The sequence below is a fragment of the Canis lupus genome, chromosome 1, assembly GCF_048164855.1.
Source record: "Canis lupus baileyi chromosome 1, mCanLup2.hap1, whole genome shotgun sequence".
NCBI classification, from domain to species: domain Eukaryota; kingdom Metazoa; phylum Chordata; class Mammalia; order Carnivora; family Canidae; genus Canis; species Canis lupus.
Window position 1 is genome coordinate 46,575,676 of NC_132838.1, and position 26,929 is coordinate 46,602,604.

A 26,929-nucleotide genomic window follows, 5' to 3' on the forward strand; every position below is an offset into this window, starting at 1 on the left:
AATAGGGAAGTTCCTGAATGAAGGTCCAAGGAAGATTCAAAAAGACAGCTGTACATCAGGCTCAGAGAATCATTAGTCCACATTGGCACAGGAAGACTCTGAGATAAACAATTGAACAAAGAGATTCCCTGATACATTGAGAAAAGCTTATAGTTGAGTGATTCATTAAGAAGCTTACCAAAAAGTGCATGAAACCAACACAAAACTAGAGGGAATAAATGACTCCAGGGGTAACAGAAATTTAGCAGAGATTTTTTACTCCGTGTGACTGAATGGTGAGCAATATTTTACCTGAACTCTGCCATGTTCTAGGGCCAAAGTTCTGAGTTGCAAATCCATCAGAATCTGGTAAAAGGGGATCCCTGGGTGGCGCAGCGGTTTGGCGCCTGCCTTTGGCCCAGGGCGCAATCCTGGAGACCCGGGATCGAATCCCACGTCGGGCTCCCAGTGCATGGAGCCCGCTTCTCCCTCTGCCTGTGTCTCTGCCTCTCTCTCTCTCTCTGTGACTATGACTATCATAAATAAATTAAAAAAAAAAATTAAAAAAAAAAGAAAAAAAAAAGAATCTGGTAAAAGATATTGGACAGCAATAGATGCCCAGAAACTGCCTAGATTTCAAGTATAGGAAGATGGCCTCAGCATTCAGGATCTGGGAAAATGCCAGGGTGAGGGGTCCTTAGCCCTTTGGTAAGAATGGAGAAAAGGGCCACTTCTGGCGGTGGGGTGGCAGGAACTTCTCAATACATGCACCTCTGATTTGCAAACTGAGTAACTATAAATTAAGAATGATCCATATCTGTTTTACAGATGTCTTCTTCAGTATCCCTGCTCACTCTTATAAACTAGCAACCCCCATCATTTCCCATTCCTCTTATTCTGCTTTATTTTGGCTCTTATTTACCACCACTTAATACCAGATACACTTTGTTGACTCATTGTGTCAGTTCCTTTACCAATTAGAATATAAATGAGACTTTGGAGAACAGAAACTCTGCTTTCTTCCCAGCTTGAATTACCAGCATTTAGAGTAGTACCTAGAATGAAGTATGTGATGAATAAATAGCTGTTAAATAAAAAATATCAAATTTCACTCTACATTAGACTCAAATATATATTTCATAAATTATTACATAAAATTGCATATCCAACTTTTATTTCTATAGAACATTTTCTCCCTCTAAGGCCAGAAGGGGACATGTCAAATTGCAATTTGACATACTTTGAGTAGCCGTATGACATGGAAGGAAGCCATTTCCTTCAAAATCTCATAGGACTCTACGATCATGAGGTGTCTGCCTTTCCAACAAAAACAATTCTGTGTGTAGACATTTGGAAAATGCTGACGTTTTACTCAAAACTACAAATTTCTATTACAAATGAAAATCATTCAATAAATGATGTCCCTGGGCAAAAAAAAAAAAATAGAACAAGAATTACTCATATCTTCTTACAGATTTGTATGTTAAACATCATTTATGAAATCTATGAGGCCATAGCTTTTGCCTTAAAGACCAAACTAAGGAAACAAACAAATGAACTTTGACAAAATGCATCTTAGAATGTTGGGGAAAAAGATGACACCCAAGATAACACAAATCTGATCAGCTAACCAAGGTGGAATCAGAATTACTTTCATATTTCTTGAGGAGAACAATCATTTTTGAAGTAATTTTTATCCAGACCCTGGAATGAATTAAGAGTAGAAAGGCTCGGTCAGAATGCATGCAAATTTGGGGTGCACGTTTGATTATGAACGTGAGATTGGTTGACTTAAGCAATTCTGCTTTAATACTTCACTAATTAGGTAGGGGACAGCTCTGATTGTGATGAGATTGTCCCACTCTATCTCGGATTTCCTAGGAGACACATTAATTAAAGTAATTCTCCTTCCTCACGAACTGCAACTTTAGAGAGATGAAGCTGTGCCTCCTCCACCCTCATCCTGTCACAAACCCAACTCTGTGCCTCCCCTTTGAGAAAAAGAGTGACAGCAAAAGCATAAGAGGCAGCAATAGCATTGCAACCCTGGTAAGGTTGTCTGAACAGTTTTAGAAAATTCCAAACAATACAGACATAATAAATCACCAATGGCTCAGAAAGACATGACATGACAGATTTTGCTATAACCACAGGGAGAGAAAAAACCATCAAACAAAAACTTTCTAAATGTAAGTGTATAAAACCATACACAAATGCATGAGCAAAAGTACCAGATGACAGACAAGTAGAAGACTTAAAACTAGATGTGTGTCATCCCTTACATATATTCAGACCATCATTCGAGATAAGGTTCCCTAGTATATGTTCATGAAGAACAGCAATAGATGTGATAGAAATCCATATGACAACTGGTTGGGAGTGTAATGTAGATAAGGACATAGGACACTTGATGTGTCTCCTGTCATCACAGGCCATGTCATGGGGAAACCACAGAACCAAGAAGAACTATTCTTTCTTCTCTTTTGCTGTCTCTCTTTCCCACCATTATCATCAACACACATGCACACCTGAGATGTTGGAATTTGACAAATGGAGACAGAAAAGCAACATGGGAAGAGCTCAGACTCTGGAATGAAACCAATTTAGGCTTGAATCTCATTCCTGTGACTTCTTATTTGTAATTCTTTAAACAGTTTCCAACAGTGATTCTTCATAGTTAAAATGTAAATAATAACATAAACCTTGCAGTTTTTAAGCCAATGTAATAATGTAAAGTTCTCTACATTAAATTTATTGGCCTTAAGACAGCACTCACTAAATAGTAGCCCTTTACTACTACCAACATAAATCAAAAGAGCACACTTTCCTCAGTCCATACCATATATTTCAGGAATGAGGAGGCATAGAGAATAAGCAGAGGAGATCAGAAAATTCAACACATACTTACTAACCAATCTAAATCAATGTCTTTTTTTATTGAATTAACAAATATTTATTGTCAACTATATGCCAGAAATCATCTCCATTTGTCAAATTTCTAATTCTATCTAACAAAACTATCATAACAGAGGGCAGATGCCTTTCAGGATTGGTTATAATTTGTATTAGTTAATGTGCTTATTAACTATATATACTGGATTGATGTCCATTGCATAATTTGAGAGAGAAAGAGAGTGAGAGCAGTCTTTCTATTTAGGGATCTTGAATCCAAGGCAGCAAAGGTTATTTCTCTCTGATATGTATCCTCGAGTCCCTAAGAATATATCTGATTTTTAAAAATGAATATACACAGTCCATAATCTAGTCAAAAGGGAGTGCTGAATGGTGAAAGCTCATATAATGAATTGTAAAAAAAATCTTTTTATCAGAAATTATACACAAAAGAAAAGAAATAAAGTGGGTACTACAGCCTCACCACCCACAAAATGAGATTTGTATAGATTTTCCTGAAGATCTCTGTCTTGGTCAGCTAGGGCTTCTATAACACTGATACCATGGTTTTGGTGGCTCAAACAACAAAAAATAGATTCTCAGAGTTCCAGAGGCTGAGAAGTCCAAGGTCAGGGCACGGGAAGGTCAGGCTTGTGGTGAGAGTACCTTCCTGGTTTGCAGACAGCTGTCTTATTGTATTCTCACAAGGCAGAGAGAAAGAACACCAGTCCCATAATCCCTTTATAAAGGCACTAATCTCACTCATGAGGGTTACACCTTCATGACCTAACAAACTCTAAAACACTTCACCCCCAAATACCATCCCACTGGGGATTTAAGCTTCACCTTATGGATTTTGAGGGGAACACAGATATTCAGTTCATAGCAATGTCCATTAGTCTTCCAGTCACTTATCTGAAACCTCAAGACACTGTAATGGATTCTGAATTATTCCAGTTCTATAAATGTCCACAGAATAGAGGCACACTCAAAACATATAGCTCTTGAAGAAAACCAGGAAGTCCCATGTGCTAGATTTTGTAGTAACTCAACTTAGGAGACATGGTTCTACTTCACTTTATTTCTACAGTGACTTGTAGGATATATTCCTCAAACTTCCTAAACCTACTTTATTTTTTAATAAGGTAAAATTAATATTTTTCATATCTCAAGCCTCAGAGAAAGTCGTGAGCATACCCAGAGCAATTTTATAAAGAGATTCCAGAAGGATCAGAAGGAATAAAGATGGCTGGATGAACAAGAGCACAACATTGGTTGTATTGCTGTTCTATCTGTTAGAGACAGGTATTGCACAGTTAAGTGACAGACCACTCCTAAACTTCTAGGTTCTGTGAAGTGGGGCAAGTATCAGCTATGTAATGTTCTGTATTAAAACCAGGGTTAAGAATTCAGGGCCGGGATCCCTGGGTGGCGCAGCGGTTTGGCGCCTGCCTTTGGCCCAGGGCGCGATCCTGGAGACCCGGGATCGAATCCCACGTCGGGCTCCCGGTGCATGGAGCCTGCTTCTCCCTCTGCCTGTGTCTCTGCCTCTCTCTCTCACTGTGTGCCTATCATAAATAAATAATAAATTAAAAAAAATTAAAAAAAGAATTCAGGGCCAATACACCAAGCTGACAAATGAGAGGTGAACCGGTTCTATCACGAATGTAAATGCATTGGAGAAAATCAGAATCAGAATGGTTGGGTTTTCTTGGTATGCCCCTAAATAAGAGGTGTGGAAAGTTCCTATTGCCCAATACTTTCAGAAACTAGGGAGAAGCAGGATTCAACGGAATGCCTTGATAGAAGATCTAAGGGCTTCTTATTTCATCGAAAGCAATTTTCCCATCTCTGCTGTTTACCAAGATCAGCAAGCGACACATTTGTATCTGTCCCTGTGTTGATCTTGCACTGGAAATGTCTTTTGGCTCCAGTTCAAATTCATTTGGGTGCCTAGAAAGAGATATTACTAGTTATAAAGCCATGCCAAGATTGTTTCCAGCCTAAACACTTCCTTCTCTAAGCCCAGAGCCCCATGTTTGGGATGTCTTTAGATGAAAAGTGACAAAGATTAAAGAAATACAGACATGAGGCTGCATAATTTAAAATTATACAGACATGATTTTTTCAGAAAACCTTTTTTAAGGTATAGTAAATCCAACTTTCTAAATGCCCTAGGCTGAGTTTATCTCTAAGTATCTTTGGGGAAAGTGTGATGTCTATTAATCCACTCTTCTGCTTCCTTAGCTTAGGGTGTAGGAATACATCAGCCACCTCCTTGCAAGCCTAATACAAGGTAGGCCTTCCCTCCCTCTGCCTCAGCTTCTTCAGCAACCGGGGATAGGCTAGGAATGTAGTGCTAATAACTATGATGCTATAATGTACCTGCAAAAAATTGGTTCCCTATAATAAAGACAGACTTATTTCTGTAGTAAGGAGATTGTGACTGTTTAGGTCAGAGAATTTCCTAAAGGCATCTTTTAACTGAAGTAGATAAGAGGTGGGGGAGGGAATGAATCAACAAAATACATTTGGGCTTCCAAAACTTTTAGTGACGCGTTGGGGGAAACTTGGTAAATACTTAGGGCAAAATATAAAATCCCATTATGGATTTTTAGATCTGCTTAAAGAGAGAAAATCTAAAGGACAGAAATCAATGGTCATTCCTCAGTCTCAGACAAAGTTAATAGTTACTGCCTTAAGAATCTGATTACAGTTAATCCTCTGGTGCTAATTTTCTCCCATATATTTATTAACAACATGGAAGTGTAAAATGTGCTGATAAAAAATAATTACACAGTCTGTCAAGACTAGGAGAAATTGTGAGGAAGGCAGAAATAAGTCACAGAGATGGCCAAGGAAAGAAATTCAGCTTAGATAAGGAAAAGTGACACTATACTGGATATCGCTTCCAATAATCTTCCCCAAATCCCTCAAAGTGAATATGAAATGTTAGATGGATGCCATTATGGGTAGTAAAAGCACAGTGCCCCTTGATTCTAAACACCAAGATCAGTTTTAGCCAGGCCAGTTTAAATAAGACACAGCAGAATTCAGAATTCACAAGGATGAGCAAGTAATAACAGAAAGAAAAAAAAAAAAAAAAGCCTGAACATGCTGTTTTGGGGAAAGATGTTAACACATAGTAAGTTCAACATACTATACAGTGACTCCAAGAACTAGTGAATAGTTGGAAATAATCGCTACACCTTAGCTATACCTTGAATGATTCATGACTCACCGTAAGTATAGCTACTCTGAAATATTATCTCCTAAATTGCACCTTCAAAATGGGTCGATTCACTCAAAGCTGCTCAATTAGTAATAGTAAAAGACTCATATATTAATAGCTACTCATTGACATAGGGGAAAAGGGTTAAAAGGTGCCCAATGCAAACCTTGCCCTGTAACTGTCATTTCATCCTTTCTCTGTTCACACAATTTTGGGGACTCACAGGACTTGTCACAAAGGACAATGTTCAAGTATTCTGCTTTGCTACCAACCAAATATTGTTTAACTCCTTTAAAATTGAGTTTTTGACCCTCTGACTTTTCAATTAATAGAATTGAGTTGTGTTTTGTTTCTAGAAAACAGAGAGAAAACTTATCACTTTGCAGCACATTTGTAGGGTCTATGTAATCACCTACAGATTTTTGTGGACTTAGACTACCCAATAGCAAGGACATGATTCCAGGATGGTGTCCTTTGCTGCGGGTACATTTCTGATTTGTCTCTTCATGCCCAATCAGTCAGATGATATGTATTCTGGGAATACAACCTCAGCTATTGCTCTGTAAATCTAATCCAAGCATTATAAAGAGAATAAAAAGCCACAAAATGGCATAGTCATCCTAAAATGCCCATCTTCTTGATCTTGTTGAAAAATTTTCCAGAAGCAACTTTGCACTGAAAAATCTCTCATGGGGAGGCAGTTATGAGATGACAAAATAAAGATAATTCTGCCTCTTTCTTTTCCATTATATAAAACAAAAACAAGGGCAGGGGGTGGGACACAAAAGAAATGCTATGTTTTCCATGCAAGTAGAATCACCTAGAACCTAAGTCAAAATATATATTTAAAAAGATACCCACCAAGTGCAATGAAAATTGCACTAGGGTGAGGGAGGACATCAAGAAAGGATGACTGCTCCTGTGGATCTAAAAAGATTTTCCCCAGGTAGCCTGCAAAAGCAGTTGTCCAGGGGCTGCCAAGGGTGGAAGTCCTGGCAAATGGCCACATATGTAGGATCCGGGCCCAATGGGCTATAGATGGAGTACAGAAGAACCATAAGGAAGTCAGCATTTGCATGGACTTGAAATGATTGTGATATCACAATCCCTGAAATTGGAGTAACATGACTGTATCCATCTGCTCAGGCTGCCCCAAAAAAGTACCACACACTGAGTAGCTTAAACACAAGAAATTCCTTATCTCACAGTTCAGGAGGCTTGAAGTCCAGGATCAACATGTCAGAAGGATTGGTTCTTTCTGAAGGTGCTAGAGAAGGACCCATTCCATGCATCTCTCTTAGCTTCTAATAGTTGTTGGTAATCCTTGGAGTTTGTAATATATCCTTGACTTGTATCACAATCCTTGGCTTGTGGGGTATCATCTAATCTTTGCTTCCATATTCACATGATGTTTTCCTCTATGTATTTTGGGTTCTGTGTCTCTTCTCTTCTTTTTATAAGGACACCAGTCATAGTGGACTAAGTGCCCACCATACAACAATATGACCTTAACTTAACTAATTACATTGGAAATGACTCTATTTCCTAATAGAGTCACATTCTAAGGTTACAGAAAGGACATGAATTTGGGGGGAACACAATTCAACCTGATACTGTGACCCAGGATATGGCTGATACCTCAGGCTTCTGTCACAAGCAGTAGAAAATTGGAGGAAAATATTATTATCCCATGCCTTATAATATTACTTATATTGAATAGGAAACCATGATCTAGCAGCAGTTGATACAAAGCCAATTGAATTCTTAGGCTTAAAAAAAAAAGATTCTTTTGCCATCCTTTAGTATATGTAAGCTAAACAAGCAAACAAAATAATCAAACACACATGAGGGATTAAAAAAACAAAAATAAAAATTAGCTTCAACTTCAGAGTCTCTGAATTACTGCAGCATTCAGAACAAGGTATATAAATTTATAGGGAGACCCAAGAATTTATGCCTTGTTATATTGCCATGTAGACAGAAAGAAGATTGGGTGCCTCAGTAGCTTAGTCAGTTAAAGATCTGCCTTCAGCTCAGGTCATGATTCCGGGATCCTGGGATCAAGCCCCACATTGGGCTCCCTGCTCAGCTGGGAATGTCTTCTCCCCCACCCCCTACCCCCCGGCCCCGTCAAATAAATTAGAAAGAAAAAAAAGGCAATTAGAATATAATGCCCATAACATTTTGAAAAGAGCTAACAGAGGATTGGAATACAAGTCTGCAAAATCAAATAAACCTAAAAATGCTCATACCCTTCAACCCCTTTGAATCCACTCTTAAGCAGATAATGTAGAGAGAGATCTTTACACACAAGGACAGTGAGCAATTTACAAATGTTCAAGGACACACTATTCATATGAGTCCCATATTGGAAACAACCTAAATATCCACCAATAGGAGACTGCATTATATTCCAAGAGTTGATAGACTGTTTTTATAAAAAGCCAGACAGTAAATACCTTCAGCTTGTAGGTCATATTGGTCTGCTTTAAGTACCCAATTCTGCTGTTGTACCACAGGGAGCCTGCTTCTCCCTCTGCCTATGTCTCTGTCTCTCTCTCTACATCTCTCATGAATAAATAAATAAATAAAATCTTAAAAAATAAATCCTTAAACAAATAGCTAAAGGGAATAGAATTATAACTGCAAAAAAATGGTCAGCAATTTCATATTACATTAAAAAAGAAACTTCTTAATATTTTCTCTTAATAGCCCATCCTCACAAAACCAATCTCTTGCTCTTTCTCCAACAGACCTTCCACTTGTTCCATTCGCAGCCATTGAAAACACTCAAAAGTATGAGGAGCTGATGAGAAATCCCTGATTTATCCAACTCCCAGAAAATTAAATTCAAACTTTTATGCATGAATAAGTTTTTCTGAGTACCTGTCTGGTGCTATGCCAGTCAAAAGCTAAGGATAAGAAATACCTAACTCTACAAATGGCAAAAAAAAAAAAAAAAAAAAAATTGTGGCCAAATGGTTGGTGATCAGAAACAAAGGAGGAGGTAAAGAAATTACCAGATATTGTGGTATTAAAAACAACAATAGAATTGAGCCAATATGGATGCAAACACTGAGACTCACAGGTGCCAAGGAATTTATCCAAGGATCACACTCAAAAATGTGGCAGATTCAGAATTCAAATCCAAGTTGGTCAACCTCAAAATTAGTGTTTATACATACATAATTAGAGCTGCCATACTATAGTGAGCTGAGGCACTTTCTTCATGAGAATCCTGCTTTGGGTCATGAAAACACAACAGATATGTATTTCATGGGCCACAAAAGAAAGAACTGCATGATTTAAGAACAACCAGCCATCACTCGATTATCTATTATGAGTAGAGCACTGTATTAAGTCTTGGGCAGAAACAGCAAATCCAGGAAGAAAGAGCTGATAATCAAGCACCTTGTACATGGAACAGCTATGATAGCAAGTGTTTGTAGAATTAATGGATGCCTGACTGAGTGAATGCATAAATCAAAATTATGACCCTTGAACTCTTAAGTTTACTAGAATATTAACATGTCTACATGATGGAATCAGAACTTCCATTCTGGAAGAAGCAATCTCCAAAGTGTTTCTTAGAAGATCTCTCTCTCTCTCTCTCTTTCCCTTGCTCAATCTCTCTCTCTCTCTCTCTCTCTCTCACACACACACACACACACACATACATGTACACATACACATACACACACACACACACACACACACACACACACACACATAACCAGAAAGGTGCTCATTGACTCCCCTAGACACAAGTGCTGTCCTAGACTTGGCAAACTGCCTTCTCTGCTCAACCCACAGGATCGAGCATCTCAAGTTAAGCAGAAAAGAAGGGTCGAAATGAAGCCATATTTGGGCACAAATGCTGAAAGATGAAAAGAAGAGAGGGAGTGCAAGCACAATTAGACAGTATTAAATACAAAGTGTTATCAGACAGAGGTGGAATAACAGTGAGATGCAACCTGTCAGCTATGAGAACAAATTCTAGGTGTTTGGCACTTCTCACTCTTCCCCCTCTCTTCTTTCTCTGCTAGACTAATAAGACTGAGGAGACACCCTCCAGATCTTTTCAATGTGTTTGGGTGGGATTATTTCCCATCCCTGACAACGACGCATTGTACAAATGCTCCAACACTGTCGTGAGGCAAGATCGGGAATTTTCAAATTCACTCCTTGTTACTTTGCTGGCCTCAGCTGCGATCATTTTTTTCCTACAACATAACGCCAACTGAGAGAGCAAGAGAATTATGCTCCCTCAGTCAGGGCAAGGAAAATGCTCTAGGGGTGAACAGGAAGTATTCAAGGTTGCAGGAGGAGATGTCATACTCATCCTGGAAAGTCATTCCATTGTCCAATGTTGGCCAGGAAGGAGAGGAATAAAATGATGTGGAAAGCAAAGGGAATACAAACTTTCCTTGTGCTGTAAGCTCTGTGAGGTGGAGGAGAGTATGCCTTCCACTCACCAGAAGATTCAGGAGGAAAGGCTTCTTATAATTCTGCAGCCCAGTGCTGACAGCCTTTGGCATATTTTCAGCATGAGGTACATTAACAAATAAGGAAAAGCATCCCCCTGGGCCTCTAATAACATTTATTTCATGCATCATTTCCTCCAAGGAATAGTAGGCTGTGTATTTTTTATTCCTGGTGTGCCCTGTCTAAGAAATAATGGCCAAGCTCACCTGTTTACTTCTGTGTATTTTACAACCATCCTTAAGCTTTGTTTGTCTTTCTCTGGTTCTTCTTCTTCCTCCTATGTACTCCATACTATGCAGGTCTAAATAAAAGGGACACAAATGCTAATATACAAGCTAGATTTACTGAATCTGTGGGGTCTTGGGCAAGACATCTCAAATCTTTTTATGGAAGGAGGCAGAGTAAGAATCCAAAATAAATAACCCAAATGGCCTATGCAGTGTAAGCTAAAATAAAGATAAATAAGCAAATACTAGAGTGATTCCCAAGCTTCTACCAACTCTATCCATCCTGAGCACCCACCAGGTCCTCTTGGCTTCTCTGTTGACCAAATTTAGCTTGGGTCTAAATTTGTACTCCTGTGCCCAGCTGCACAGAATGTTCAGCCATACAGACATTCCTCTTGGCCCTCTGATGAGGCTACTGTGCTCTGGAGGCCCATGTCTGATGATTAACAGAATAATTCCCCACTCTGACTTCGCTTTTGTTCACTTCCTCTCCAAACCCATGGACTAAAATCCCCATGAGCCACCCCCTCCCTCTAGGGCCTATTTTGGAAAGAAAATGGAAAAATTGGTATTTCCATGCAATCTCAAGGACCCTCTTCTGTGAACTCTCAGGTTTCATGGTAAAATAAGCCCCCACCAAGCACCCAGCCTGAGGGTAGCAGGGAAGCCCCGCCTCGCCCCAGACCAGACCTCAGCCAGCCTCATCTGACCCTTCTCCAGGGATGCAACAAAGCTAGTTGCGACAGATGCTCCAGGCTGCAAAGCCATGAGCTACAGCAATGACACAGAAAAATGGTTGTGATAAAATGTTAAATGTAAAACAGAATATGGAACTATGTCTACATTACAGTTATAACCACATAAAAATGTGCTCATTTGGTAAGAGAACACAGAACACGAAGAGGTGGAAATGGCCATTTCTTGCAATGGCAAATCACAGGCAAAATTTTTCTTCCATTTCACTCATCATTAACATATTATGTTATTTGTGTGACATGGAAAATCAATGAAATGTCTGGTCACATCAAACTGTGTGCTCATGTTAGTGCAGTTGTAAGCTGAGCTTGCAGTTCACCTCCCTCAAACCTGCAAGCATGTTGGAAATACTACCAGCTTACCACATAGAGGCCCTATGATGGACTGCAGGGGACTCCCACCTCATCACTCCTTCCTCCTGACCCATCAGGCCACTCTGAGGGCTTGGGTAAACTGTTGAGCAGTCTGAGGGATAGTCAACCAAATTTATACCAAAACAAGGGTGTTTGTCTTCTGCTGCCTTTTCAACCCACCTACACAAATGTCAAGCTTTTCATGAGTGGGTGGGCATCAAGCCCCATCTTCGTTTATTAACTGCCCAGCTTTTTCTAATGGTCTACTAAGTTTTATACAGATAACTTTAAATCCATGCAAGAAATTCTTCAATACCATGTGTTCAGAATGGTACCAGGGACTCCTAGGGGACCTGAAATAAATAAAAATAAATAAAATAAAAGACAAGGTCTCGGCCCCTGGCACTATCAGCAAGGGAGGCTCACAGTTGGTGGTTGGGGGCCGTAGGAGTGAGCTAAGGCACGTGGTTTCCCACGTTCTGCCTGTGTAAACTGATTCACTTCTGTGGATTAAGAACCACTCTCTTTATGTAATCATTTCTAAGGACTGCAGAACCATGGTGTAAATCACTTTCTGGGTATATATCATATGGTAAAGAAGGGGAGGGAGGCAGGAAATAGATGCAGAATAATCTTCAGGAAAGGTAGAAAAAAATAAGCAAAATAGAAAGTGAGTAATCAGGTTAAGAATTTGTGTGAAGACCGTCTGGGAAAGATTTGCAGTGGAATGCCCCATTTCCTTCCCCACTGAGGGCTACCTTTATTACTTTTCTCAGTAGGATGCATATTTTTACAAATTTTTGTCTACTAACCACACAACATTTATTGCTTGCTGATTAATTTGCTTCATCATTTGTGTTCACTGATGACATGCAGAATTGTCAATTGGAGGTTTTAATCATCACAGACTAACATATTATCAGTACAACTGATTTAAAATGACCCCCTCCCCCCAAAAATGGTGACTTCATCGTTAATAATCACAGCCTCACGGCAGAGAACCACTGATTTTTGAAATATTGAAAATAGCCCAGAAGTCCAATTATTATTTCAAAATGCTGAGGGATGTGAGGACCCCAGGTTAGACCTCATTGTGGTGAGGTCTGGAATAGCCAAGAATACCAGAGAGCATGGACACATGGAGAACAGACACAGCCAGCAGGCAGCTGGGCTTGAACATGGTAAATTTGCTCAGGGGAAGATGCTACGAGTCCCCTGGAAAGCCTCACAGTTGCTGGGGGCCATTGGCCAATGCTGGGAGGCTGAGAAAGTCTGGGGAGAGGCAGATGGCCGCCCTACATGGACTTGGGTTCCAGTTCCCAATTTCTCCCCAAATCTATCTTTCATTACCTTTCCTGGGGTTACTTGGCTAACCACATTTTTAAGAATTGTGTTTGTTTGGGTTTTAAAGGCACAGTAGCTTATCTCTATTTCTCTGGAGACTAAATTATATGAGATTGCCATTATTATTTTTGAATTTGAACTCCCTGTGTTCTTACTCTGGACTCCATTGTACCCTGTATACTACAAAGGGAAAAAAGAAAAAGAAAATCTTGTTTGTCTTTCTACCCACAGCAGCTTCACGAGCCAGACTCTAAGTGAAGTGCAGAGTCTGGCATGAAGAGGAATGAAGACTGTACTCGGCTGGCGGCCATCATGGGCCAGCAGTGCTTGCTGGAAGCACGGATTGAAGGGGAGCTGCTCGAGTAGTAGAAGTGCAAGCCTTCTCCAGGTAAAGCCTGTGGGTACAGAAGCTTCTAGACTAGGAATTGGGTTTAATCTACAATTAAATCACCACTTCAGCAGGCATTTCCCAAGGAGTATCTCATAACATGTTAGAGGAGAAGCCTCCTGGTAAACGGCTAGCATTCTTTCACTTTGTTTAAGCCAGCAATTCTCAAGGTAATTTAACCACAGAAATCTTCTGTGCAACATGTATTAAGACCCCTCACATCCTATTAACTCAATGGAAACTGTGAGCAGAGAGTTTAGAATGTGGAAAATCCTCCTGCTGGCTAAGTGGCAATTGCAAAGCTGAGACCAGAAATACCGATTTACAAACTCACAGGATTCACAGAAAGAGATACAAACACTCCAAGAAAAGAATTCAGAAGATCAGAAGTTTAAATTCTCTATGTTATTTGGATATGCTAAAAGGATGTGTGGGGATGGAGAGAAGGGGGAAAGGCAGAGAAGAAACTGTCAAAGAGAGTGTTTTAGCTTCCTGTGGCCACTGTAACAAATTACCACAAACTGGATGGCTTACACCAAGGGAAATGTATTTTCTCAGTTGTGCAGCTCGGAAGCCCCAGATCAGTATCATGAGACTGAAATCAAGGTTGTCAGCAGGGCTACATTCCTTCTGGGGGCTCTAGAAATTCCTTCCTTGTCCCTTTCAGCCTCTGGTGGCTACTGGCACTCATTGGTTTGTGGGTGCATCATACCAATCTCAAAACCAATACTTTCAAATATCTCTTTGCTTTGTCTTCACAGCACCATCTCCTCTGTGTGTCCGTGTGCAATCTTCCTTTGCCTCTCCTATAAGGATGCTTGTGATTGTATTTTAGGCCTCACATGGATAATCCAGGACAATCTATCTCAAGATTTTAACTTAGTCACAACTGCAAAAATTCTTTTTTTGTTTGTTTTTACTATATGTATATAAGTATATATATATACACACATATATATATACATACATACAATGTATTCACACACATATGTATATGTTTTTGTCATATAAGATTACATCCACATGTTCCAGGAATTAGAAAATAGGTAACTTTCTAGGGCCATTTCTCAGCCAACCACAGAGGGTAAGGAAATAATTTGAAAATCAAGGAGAAAGAAATTTTTGAGGAGTGTGATCAAGGTTGTTAATGGTGCAGACATAACAAGGAAGAGGGGAATTTAACAAGCGGTTGGGATTGGGGGGTCACTGCACATGTCTTCTGCTACCTTTCTGAGCTACCCAGACATATATCACCCTTTCTATGAGTGAGCATGTGAGTATCAAGCCATGCCTCATCATTGAATCACTACCCTGGCTATTTAATGGTATGCTAAGTTCTATACAGACACTGGTGGCCAGAACCCATCCAGCCACATGACAGAGCAGGGAGAAGAAATGGGAGACCAAAAAGTATAAACACAGAGATCCTTTCACATTCTCCTTTCAACTTAACAATTGCAACCCATAGCTAAATTATATTTCATAAGTGTATATGTGCTGGTATAAGTTTCAAGTAGTATTTTTTAATATGAAAAGAAAATAGCTCATTAGAATTTGTGTTTTGCTTTTTTTACACTTGTGCATGTCTCTTGAATAATATTTTTCCAATGCCTATTGCTCTCAATAAGGAAGAAAGTTTTCCATCCTCTAATTTATTTTTCTCAGTCTACAGTTCTCTTACCTTCCTCCTTTTTTTTCTCTTCATACTGCTCTGTGTTTCCCACTCAACCTGGCCTTCTTCATTTATCTCCCAACAGGAACCTTGAAGATGGGAAGGTCTAGCCCCCATCTAAGCACAGTTAAGAAGAGTCATGAGCATAGCCAAAAGGACAGGCCATGCAAGAATAATAAATATTTCATTATATTTATGTTAGAAAGACTAAAATCAGTGAGAAATAGGAAGAAAAATCATTTTAAAAATAGTTGGCACCAATCCCATATATACATGCATCATCAAGTATGTTGAGAAATGACAGAATTAGCTATAAAATAATAATAGTTATAATAAAAATAATATTTTGTGATAATAAAAATAACATTTTGGTCTCAAGAACTCATGTTTTTGTTTTGGTTTTGTTTTCCAGAAAGATATACATTTAAAGGAAATGAGAAATTAGTGATATCCTAATGTCCAATGTATTTTATTTCAGAAATGTCTTATGAGACCTGAGAGGTTAAGGGCCTTGGAATCCCAAATCTTTTGGAACAGAGAAAAGGAGAGTTTATAGGGAAATCTACAGTTATGTGCCTTTAAGTGTTTATAGCAGCTTTATTCACAATACCTCAAATTGGAAACAACCCAAATGTCCATCAAATGGTAAATGGATAAACAAATTGTGGTTCATCCATGCAATCAAAAACTACTCAGTAAACAAAAAGAAATAAGCCACTGATATACACAACACGGGATGAGCTCAGAACATTATGCTGAGTGAAAGAAGCCTGACTCGAAAGTATACATTTGGTATGATTTCACTTGCAGAATGGGTAGGAAAAATAAATGTAATCTATACTGACAGGAAACGTATCAGCATTTACTTGTGGCCAGGAGTTTGGAAGCACGGACCAGAACAAACTTTTTCAGAATGGTGAAAATGTCCTATATCTTGATGTGTTTGGTGGTTAGGTGCATGTATAAGTTTGTCAAGGCACATTAAGTATGATTAAAATGGGTGTGTTTTATTATATACTAATTGTACCTCAATAATACTGATTTTTACGGTTTTGTCTTCTATCTCCGGGTTACACCCTTAGAAGATTATTAACCTGTGTTTCCTCTGTTTTGGAAATGGTGAAGTAGGTTGACTACCCAGAGTCTAACTGGGCTGAAAGAGCAAATACTGCACCCCTAGGGTCCTGAGGAAGATAGAACAATCCAAATAGCGCTCTTCCTGAGACTGAAAGAGCTTTGCTGACTGAGGGGCCAGTGCATCCAAAAATCATCACAAGTGGCCAAGATAGAGGCAAGAACTTAAAACATCCATGAAATAGGGGAAAGGAGAATCAGAAAATTGTTATTTTCACAGAAATAGCAATAATAATCATTCATGACAACAATAACAAAATACTGATCAGTCCCATCTAAACCCTTGTGTCAATTTGTTTCAACATTGCAGTGATCTGTACAACTTTAAAAAAAACTCTGTTGCTACAAAGACACCTAGAAATAATGAATTCAACATAGAAAGCATTCCTTTAATGCAAAGTTGAACTTATGAGATAATAAGAAAAATTCTCAGGGGCAAATAAGAAGTAAGAAATGGAAAATGAGTGGTGGTTGGCCTCAATGTGAGTTTTATTGCCTAAGCAAGGACAGAAGATGAGGGCTTGTGGCTATATGACGTAGGGAATGTAACCAGAGACACATACATGAACCAAAGACCCTAAATGGATGGCATGATCAATGGAAGAGGGCTTGCGCATTGACACAGGTTTTTCCTTTTGGAGTTCAGACTATGAGAGCTTAGCATGTAGGATGCTTTCCTAGGGAGTACTCTTGGAATCAACACCTGTAGGCTGAGGGACAGAAGCAGGGCAGCATGAGGGAATCTGTGGTAATGGTATAGTAAGTATCTTGACTGTGGTGTCATTACATGAAGCTATATACATGATAAAAATTGAAAGAGAGAAAGAAATGAGTGCATGTGACATGGAGAAATCCAATAAATTTTGTGTATTGTATTAATGGCTAATTCCCTGGTATCCATACTATATTATCAATATGCAAGATGTTCCCAATGGGGGAAGCTGGGTGAAGAGGATGCATGAAACCTCCCTGTACTATCTTTGTAACTTCCTGATAATCTATAATTATTTAAAATGGCAGCATAGCAAAAAAAAAAAAATAATGGAATGCTTAGAATAGAAAACATAATTGATTTACCATTAGTACCCTCACTGAAGGAATCTCTAGTAGATGTGTTTCAAGAAAAAGGAAAATTGTCTCAGGGGGGAGAAAAGGAATTGTAAATAAGGAGATTTCATAATTCACATTTCAACAAGAGTTGGCTATTTAAAAGGATAACAATAATGCCATCTAATTTTAAGTAGTAAAATAAGGTAGAAATGAACCACTATAATAACATGTAAGTTGGGAAAAGTTTTATCCAAAATAAAATGCTTAAGTTCCACATCACTCAAGAGGAAGCTCGAGGTATTCATAATTGATTTTAGATTTTGTTAGCTCAATTTATGTATGTTAATACTGTAGAGAAATGTGAACACATCAAAGGAAGATAGAAAAGGAGGGAAAATGAAGAGTAAAAAGAGAAAGTCAATAGAAATAAAGCCAAAAGTTCACAATGAATGTAAATGGAATAAATTTTCCAGTTAAAGACTGGATCAGATTATCGTAAAAAAACAAAAATAAGAAAAGAAACTCCAGGTATGTTCTATTTATAGAAGTCTCAACTGAAACATAGAAAGTTTAGGAGGGGGAAAGGAAAATATTAATCAAATAAAGCACCCATATCAAAATTAGGCAACAGATTTTAAGGCAAGTCTTAAAACTATCAATATTGTTTGTATCTGTGAAAAACTTAAAGCAACCTAAATGTTCATTGATAATAAGATTAATAAATTGTGATGGATTTATTTGATGGAATACTATACAGTCACTAAAATCAATAAAACAGCACGACATATATTAGTGGCAGACAAATCTCAAAAGCAAAATGGCAGGGAAGAACAACATCAAATTGTGTTAAAATAAATTTAAGTATGATAGGAGTCCCTGGGTGATGCAGTTGGTTCGGTGTCCAACTCTTGGTTTCAGCTCATATCATGATCTCAGGGTTTTGCGGATGGAACTCTGCGTCACACTCCTGGCTCAGAGAGGAGTCTGCTGGAGTTTCTCTCTCTCAAATAAATAAATAAATAAATAAATAAATAAATAAATGATAAATCTTTAAAAAACAAATACATAAATTTAAGTATGACATTTTTAATATAAAGTTTAAAAGCAAGTAATAACTTTTTTTTTCAGCTTGCTACATTTCCAGTGGTGTTTGGCTTGCCTATAGCTTCATGCCCATGGCAACTATGATTGTAATTCCCTAATCCATATCTCTATAAGGATAGGGGAAGGTTTTTGAATAGCCCGAGACTGGGCCAACTGAACTAAATGGTCACAATGGTGAGGGATGGAGCATCGCAGCACCGAATAAAACTGCTCACATTTTAAGTGGACAGTGTCGCTTAGAATAAGGGTTCCCTTGGAGCCATTTCAGCAAGCGCTTGTGCTTGAAGAGAAGCAATCAGGAAAAAAAAAATAATTCTTTTGGGAAAGGCAGCGTCTGAGAAGCAAGGTCACAAGCAGCAAGCTCAGCAAATGATAGAAAACACATGTTCAAAATTTTTAGTGAACTATTTCACCAGCATTGGACCATGTATAGCCACTTCCACAGATAAAATCACTATAGCTTATGAAATAGTCTATGAATTAAAAAGAAAGACGTGTGATATAAAATGTAGATTTGAAGATTTTTTTTTTAAATTAGGGAATGCGTATAAAACTTGGGGTACAATGGGCACATGTCTTCAGTTACTTCTCCCTGTCAAAGCATCTTCCTTAGAACCCCCTGCACTTGTGCATGATGGCATTTACCACCCCCTTCTTTGAATCGCCACCTGTGCATCCAGAACGGTCATTCACATTTCACTGAAAAACGCTAAAAACTGGCTACACAGAGATATGGCCAGTTGGAGGCAAATGTGAAAGCAAGACCATAAATCTTCCAATTGTTACAAAAGGATACAGAATCTTGGTTCCCAGGACTTAGAGACATAGTTCTCTATTCAGTGCTCCTGCAAGGCAGCCAGGAGCTTCTCATTCCATCCCCTTGTTACCATTAGAGCTGATCTCACCCTCGCCAGAGACGCTGACGGCTGTGTTTGATCCAGGGCACAGGGGACGTTAGATCTTTCAGGATGATTCATATGCCAGGGGCTCATCTACTTGCCGTGGGTAATTCCAGCCTGTTTCACATTTGAATATGACAACTCCATCCCATAATTAGAAGGAGAGATTAGAGTGAATCAAGTAGTTATGATTAATAATAACTCTATCGATGCTATTAGGTCTTTATTTTCTTTGGCTCTTACTAAAATATGTTTGAGTGAAAAAGGCTCTGGATATGGCTCTCCCTTCTCCATACCTCACCCTTCTATCTGTCCCGCTTTAAATATAACCGTGGAAAGAAAATCCTGTACAGGAGTCTATTTTAGAATGTAGGTTCTCCAGGGACTCTCGCCTAATTCCTGTCTTTTAAAGAATGTTAAGTAATTGTGTAATTTAACCAGTAACCTGCTGGACACAGGAACCTGAGTTTCAACAAGTGTCAGATTCATTTATTTCTGCCTTCCGCCGGAGTCCGGCTCCTCCTTCTGCACTTCTGCCTTCAGTTGATGCCTCCAGCACCCACTGGGGCTCTCAAATCAGGTCTGGCTGTCACCTAGACCCTCCCCCTCCCTCCCATCCCATTCCCAATCAACCTCCCAGCACCAAAATGCTTGCCTCTTCCACCTCCTCCCTCCTCCCCAGCCCCACTTCATTTCCTCCTCTGCCTTCTGAAGTATTACAAAGGCCTCTTCAGCATCTTCTCTCTTTTAGTGTCCTCTTAAATCCTAATTCTATATGACCAGGAGTAAACTATCTGCGATGAAAGTCTGCCTGTGTTGCTTGCCTTATGAAATCCTTCGGTGGCTTCTACTGCCTGCAGGATGAATTGTAAACTCCTTCCATGGATAGGACTGGGTCTTTATCACCTGGCCCAGCCAGAGACTCCAGCCCCATTCCAGACCTTGCATTTTTCTACCTTTTCAAAACCAAATCATTCATAATGGTACCAGTGCAACTGGGACTTTGTCCCCCCTTGTCACTCCCCCTGAAATGCTCCCTCTTGCCTGAATTGTTCTCCTCACGCTGTCATCTTTCAAGACAAGACTCAGGTGTCCTGGCCCCCAGGAGTATGACCATGTGGGCTGGTCAGGGGCTCTGCCTCCCACCCACATTGTGTGGACGGGGAGGGACATGGGGCGCCGTCAGGGACTTATTACATGGAAACCATCTGTCTACCGAAGTGATATCCCATAGTGTAAGTTTTTCATCTAGTTCCACCCACTAACTAGACTGTTTAGGAAGAATAACAGGTTTTACATAAATACATGACTGGCATTCCTTTCGGCCATCCAAGTATATTTTATTTGCACAAAAGGCTAATCACCTGCCCATCGGGGTCTTCTGTTCCACGTGTAGGAAGAACTAATAGGAATCGGGCACTTCGCACTGAAGGCAACATGGGTCCTCAGCCCCCTCCTCCCCAATGCCTCTCACATTTCAGTGTCTCAAAGCAGGTGGAGGTGGAGAAGGGAAGAAAACAGTCGAAATGAAAATGGTTAAGTTAATTAATTGCGAGCTTGCTTGTAGGACCAGCACGTTTATTTAATCAGTTGCCTAGTAACCCTGCCTGTGTATGATGTGAATCTGATCAGCCTGCCCTGGAGCAAACGATGGGCCATTCTTTCTACCAGCCACCAGTGCTCTCGCCCTGCTTTCATGTGCTTTGGGGTTTGGAAACCCCAAATTCCTCTCGTGCCCCAGAGCAGGGAGGTTGGGAGGTGGGAACACATTTTTATCATCTTCTCCTTTGTCCTGTCCGTCTCTGTCTCCACAGACTCCACAGCCCAGGGAATGAAGGTCTTTGCTTGTACGTGACCTTTCAGCTGGTGAATCATATGACAAGAAAAAATGGCCTGCACTCGCCTTCCTTCTGGAGTGATCTACACGCCAGGCGCCCAGAAGAGCTGGGGAGCTCTCAAAACGGTTGCCCTTTCTGTACCCACGTCGCTAAACAAGCAACATTGCACACACCACGCTGGGAACAGAGGTTGGGGCCTCTGCTCCAGGCAGAACAGAGAAGGCGAGACAAAGAGGGGACTCTGGCCTGTTGGTTGGGTGTCCTGTGAGCGTTTCTGGGTGACCTTAAAAGGGGAGTGAGAATAGATGCTGAGTTTAATCACGCAAGACCAGCTCAAGACAAACTGTGCAGTTTTGTTTCCTGTCTGAAAAAAAAAAAAAAAATAACTCATGTACTGACAGGCAACTGAGCGCTTAGCACTCCTTTGGTGCTAGATTTATTGGAGGATTTGACGACAAGAATTTGCTTGTAGCTTTTCACCTCCCTTGTGCTCTCTTCTCTTGGCTGGTCGTTTTGAACACCCCTCCCCCATCTTTATCCCCTACCATTCCTGTTCTTAAGCCAAATAAAAAGGAAACATCAATGAAACAAAGACCCGTGTTTCTGCTTTGACACACCATGACCACATTTTTATACTATTATGAGGTGGGGTTTTTTTTTTCCTTCTATTTGTCAGTCTCTGTGGATAAAAGACTCCATCTTCCATAAAGAATTCCCACCAGAAATCTTTATAAACCCTCCATCAGAGAGACACTCTGCCATCGTGCTGTGCAAAAGCTAATCTAATTAAGACAGGATCTGCTAAATTTAATAGCCTGCTATGAATTTTTACAGACATCTGGTAGCTGGAAGTTGGAGCAGCTCTAACATATAAAATTCACATTGTCCAGATGACCAATATCAGGGTCAAATATTTTCCTTCTTTTGGGATCTCGTACTGTTTCGTGTGGCTGCTGTTTTCAAGCCATGATATCCTACAGGTAAATGCACTGGAAAAGAGATTGAGAATTGAAATTTCTAAGCCTCAGCCTCCATCTGCAAAATGAAAGCAGTGGTACTTCTATCCTGAGATAGTTTCATGAGTAAATTTGAAAATGAATACACAGGGCCAGCTTCATGGGTGTGTAACACATTCGGTCACACAACGCCCTGTGTTAGCATACCCCTTGGTTGGTATAATGCTTTGCTGTCTTATCTTAAATTCCTAATTTTTGAGCAAGGGGAATCTGAAGTTTGTATTTTACTTTGGACCCTACAAATTATGTAGTTGGTCCTGTGTATGTAAAATTCTTTTCAGGATGTCTATTGCATAGTAGGTACCATTATTTATATTGTAAAATAATTATTACAAGCCTCTCCTCCCCAACCTATCCTCTAGTATAAAATTATGAAATTCAAGCTAATAGGTTTTCTCCTGCTTCCAAGCAGGATAACTTCTTGACCTGTTGTCCTAAGAACCCCTACCACTACTGTCCCCAACAAGGTCCATATCTATTTGTAGGACATGGAAAACACTCTAACATAAAAGTTAATATATGCTTGTATGTGCAAAAATTACCCTTTATACAGAACTCATAACTAATAACACGATTTTCTCTGAAGTAGAGAACTGCTAGTAGGGATTGGTTTCTGGAGGGGGACCTAATTTCCACTTCATTTTCTCTTTCTTGTTTTTGTTTTGCCATATGTTAAGTTTTACCCTAAAAATAACAAAATCTATTTTTGTTTTACTTACATCCCAACAACCCTATCTATACACATATATAAATATACATTCAACTCCTAACTTTTGTTGTCGGAAAATACAGATCTGGGTACGCATAACTTCCTCAATATCCAACCAATTGTCCAGAGTTGTAGAGGCATGAGCTCCATTCCGGACCAAGCCAGTAGTTGATCCTTGATGAGGTGAAGGGGGTTCGCCTCTCTTCACCATGTAGTCCATAGCCCACGCCCACGGGGAAAACAATAGGGATGCCACAGTTCTTGCACTAGAGACTTTACTTCCACGTCTCCTGGGCCCCAGGAAGCATGTGTACTCACAGACAACTTTCTGTACTGAAGGAAAACAAAGAGAAGTATAGTAACCCATTAAAAAAACGTATGTTCTGACAATATTTTGCTCTGGGGCTGCTGAGAAACATAGTATCTAACAGGCTTTGAAGTGAGACGGAGAATCGCTGTGAAATGAGAGTTTTCTCAAAGTATTCGAACGAAGGAGCTATTGTTCTTCCTCCACCAGAGCACAGGATGAATGACCTTGGGCAATGGCAAACGATACACATACAGTATCAGCCTGGATAATTACCAACTTAATAATGAAGCATGTGGTCTGAATTAGGGTTCAGCATTTCTGTTGAATTCTGTGGGACACCCAGGGGTGACTTGTGGGCAAAGGTCACGCTGACTAGCCAATTCTCAAAATTCCAGTGAAAGAAATTCCCCACCTCTTTTTTTTGTCCAGAGTTCCACTCTCCTACAATAAAATCCAAGATAGCATCCTCAATGGAGAAACAAAATCCCTCCAGCATCACTGTATTCCACATTCCTCTGGGGGAGCTAGTTATATAAAGCAAACACCAAGCAAACAAACTAAGAGAAGAAGAGAATGTCTGCTCAACCTGTTGTGTGTCACGAATTCTCTGCCTTTTCTAACAAAACTGTCACAGAAGATATTTGACTCTTTTCCTGCTCATTCTCTTGCTGCTTCTCAACTCTCGTCTGTGGGGGACCAGAACACAATTTGTGTGCCCTAGAAAACAGCCACACGAGGTTGGGAAGGCACCTACAAGGGATGGTGCACCCATGGCAGTCAATGGATGTTAAAAAAAATTAAGATCGAGGTCACCTCCTGCCTTTCCCAACTCCCCACCCCAGCCCCAGCCCCTTCACAATTCCAGTTTCAAAAAAAAAGAAAAGAAAAGAAAGAAAATCCTATCCGATGTAAACTATATCTGCTGTTCTAGCTGACAGGTTCTGGAATTAAGCTGAGCTCACATAAAGTTGATTGTTTGTGTGTCTGAGGTGACACCTGGCAGTCTGTAACTGTTCTGTGCTTCATTTGGCTTAACGTTTGCCTTTCCTTTCCAGCGGTGCCTGGGAAAGAGGATAATAGGTATTTCTTAAATGAATAAATCAAGAGGAACATTGGTTTTGTTCCCTTGTGTTCTAAGAGGCCTAAGGTACTTTTATCTCCATGCCCCATCTGTTCCTGCCTGGCCCTGCCTGTAGCTTGTCAGAAAAGGTGTTAACTACTTTCTTAGCTTCTTCCTAAAGAGAAATGTTTTAGTGAGTTTGGGCCATAGTGGGGAGGGTAGGTGTAGTGTAACAGTGAAGGGCAAGGATGCTAAGCCAGATTCTCTGCAGAAGTAGCCCTACCCACCACTTATGAGGTATATGAACTTGCATAAGTTGCTTACCCCTTCTGTGCCACAACTTCATCATCTGTGAAATGGCTAATACAAGTTCTGACAAAACATATAATTGGAATAAAGATAAAGTAGTTAGTATTTTTTAAATGCTTGGATTGGGACCCCTGGGTGGCTCAGTGGTTGAGCATCTGCCTTTGGCCCAGGGCATGATCCTGGAGTCCTGGGATCGAGTCCCACATCAGGTTCCCTGCATGGAGCCTGCTTCTCTCTCTGCCTGTGTCTCTGCCTCGCTCTCTCTCTCTGTCTCTCATGAATAAATAAATAAAATCTTAAAAAAAAATGCTTGGAGTGAAGCTAATACGTGTCATATAAAAGTTTACTAAGTAAATAAAATGCTATTTCTAAGAAAGGATAATGCTAATTCATGGAAGGCAAACAAGTTTCAGCATAAGAGTGAATTCGTATTTATTGGCAAAAGATATCTGAAATTGTGTTAGGAAGGAATTCAAAACCATGTTTTGGCTCAGGTGAAAGTAGAACCCTGGTGATCAATGATATCTGCCCTGGACTCTGATAGAGGAAGTGGCAAAACACGTGTCTCATTTCTGATGTGCATGTGGTATTTGCTACCTAACATATTCCAAGGACCCAACAACGTTAGAAAGCTTGAATAAATATTTTTGAGAATCATTTCTCTGCAGATATTATGCTAAGTGTTAAAACAGAAAGACGAGTGAGACAGCCAGTGCTTTCAAGATTTAAAGGCCAGAAGGAGAAAGGGGCCTATGAAGATAAGTTAAAATATACTGTGAAGGGCAGAGTGTAAATGCAGAGCTTTGAGAGCCCAAAGGGGTAGCAACTATGACACCTCCACATGGGAGGGAGACATGAGAATTTGGGGGAAAGTCCACTTCCTATAAAATAGCATGTGGTATTCAAATTGCCCTCTTGTCATAAACAACTGTACCACTGGAAAAAACATATGAAACCATGGTTTTCAGATGTTGGGCAACAGTCGTTGTTGGACCGTGATCCCAGTGAGAAGGAAAATAAGGTGAGCCCTATGATTGCATTAGCTCTATGACTGGAAGCAGATCCAGGTCAAAGCACTAGCAGAGGAGCAGCCTCGTGGAGCCTGTGGTGTGGCTGAGTGGAGGTGATAAGTGCATGACACATAGCAGGGTGAGCAGACGTTCATTCTCCTCTCTATGTTTGTTTGTTTGATGTTTGCTTTATACAGCTAGCTGCCCCAGAAGAATGTGGAGTACAGTGATGCTGGACGGATTTTGTTTCTCCATTTAGGATGATATTTTGGGTTTTATTGTGGGAACTCTGGACAAAAAAAGAGGTGGGGAATTTCTTTCACTACAGGGGCTACAACTTAATACCAGGAAGAAGGAAGCTCCCTGAAAAGAAATCTGCAGAGATCTCTAAGGGCAATTACTCTGCTCACAAATCATAAAGTATGTTTAAGGATGAAAAAGAGAACATGAACATGCAGAAGAGAAAAATGAAAGGATATAGAAAGAAATTGAGGGATCCCTGGGTGGCTCAGCGGTTTGGCGCCTGCCTTTGGCCCAGGGCGCGATCCTGGAGTCCCGGGATCGAGTCCCACGTCAGGTTCCCGGCATGGAGCCTGCTCTCCCTCCTCCTGTGTCTCTGCCTCTCTCTCTCTCTATGTCTATCATAAATAAATAAATAAATAAATAAATAAATAAATAAATAAATAAATCTTTAAAAAGAAAGAAATTGAAATTCTAAAAGTAAAACATCTGAATTAAAAATTACTCAGGATTGATTTATAATAAACATCTTCAACTTATCAGGGTTTACCTTCAACTTATATTTCACACCTTCACATGTAGTCTAAGAATCTTACAATGTACTTCTATCCACCATCATTGTGCATTGTTATTATACATTTTACATCTACCAGATTATAAATCCTACAATAAAAGCCTACTGGTTTTTCTTTTAACGATCAATTATCTTTTAAAGAAATTTTAAAACAAGGAAAGAAATGCCTTCTACATTTGCACACATGTTTACAACTTGGAGTACTAACCATTCTTTTTTGTAGGCCCTTATATACATGTCACATAATTTTTTATGCTTGGATAAATTCTTTTAACTTTTCTTTTAGTAGATGTCTTTGGTGAAGAATTTTCCTAGCTGTTGTTGGTCTTAAAGTATTTATTTTGCATG

The 26,929-nt window shown here is 39.7% G+C and overlaps 1 long non-coding RNA gene across 2 annotated transcripts; it reads left to right on the plus strand.

Annotated features, from left to right (window-relative positions):
* The first annotated feature begins 13,025 nt into the window (after positions 1 to 13,025).
* LOC140616592 (uncharacterized) lies at positions 13,026 to 21,806 on the plus strand. Of its 2 annotated transcripts, XR_012017005.1 has the most exons (3): positions 13,026 to 13,105; positions 13,500 to 13,656; positions 21,330 to 21,806. It is a non-coding gene; the product is annotated as an uncharacterized lncRNA (long non-coding RNA). The 2 variants fall into 2 exon arrangements; XR_012017020.1 differs by lacking the exons at positions 13,026 to 13,105; positions 13,500 to 13,656 and adding an exon at positions 19,293 to 19,621.
* Positions 21,807 to 26,929: the final 5,123 nt, after the last annotated feature.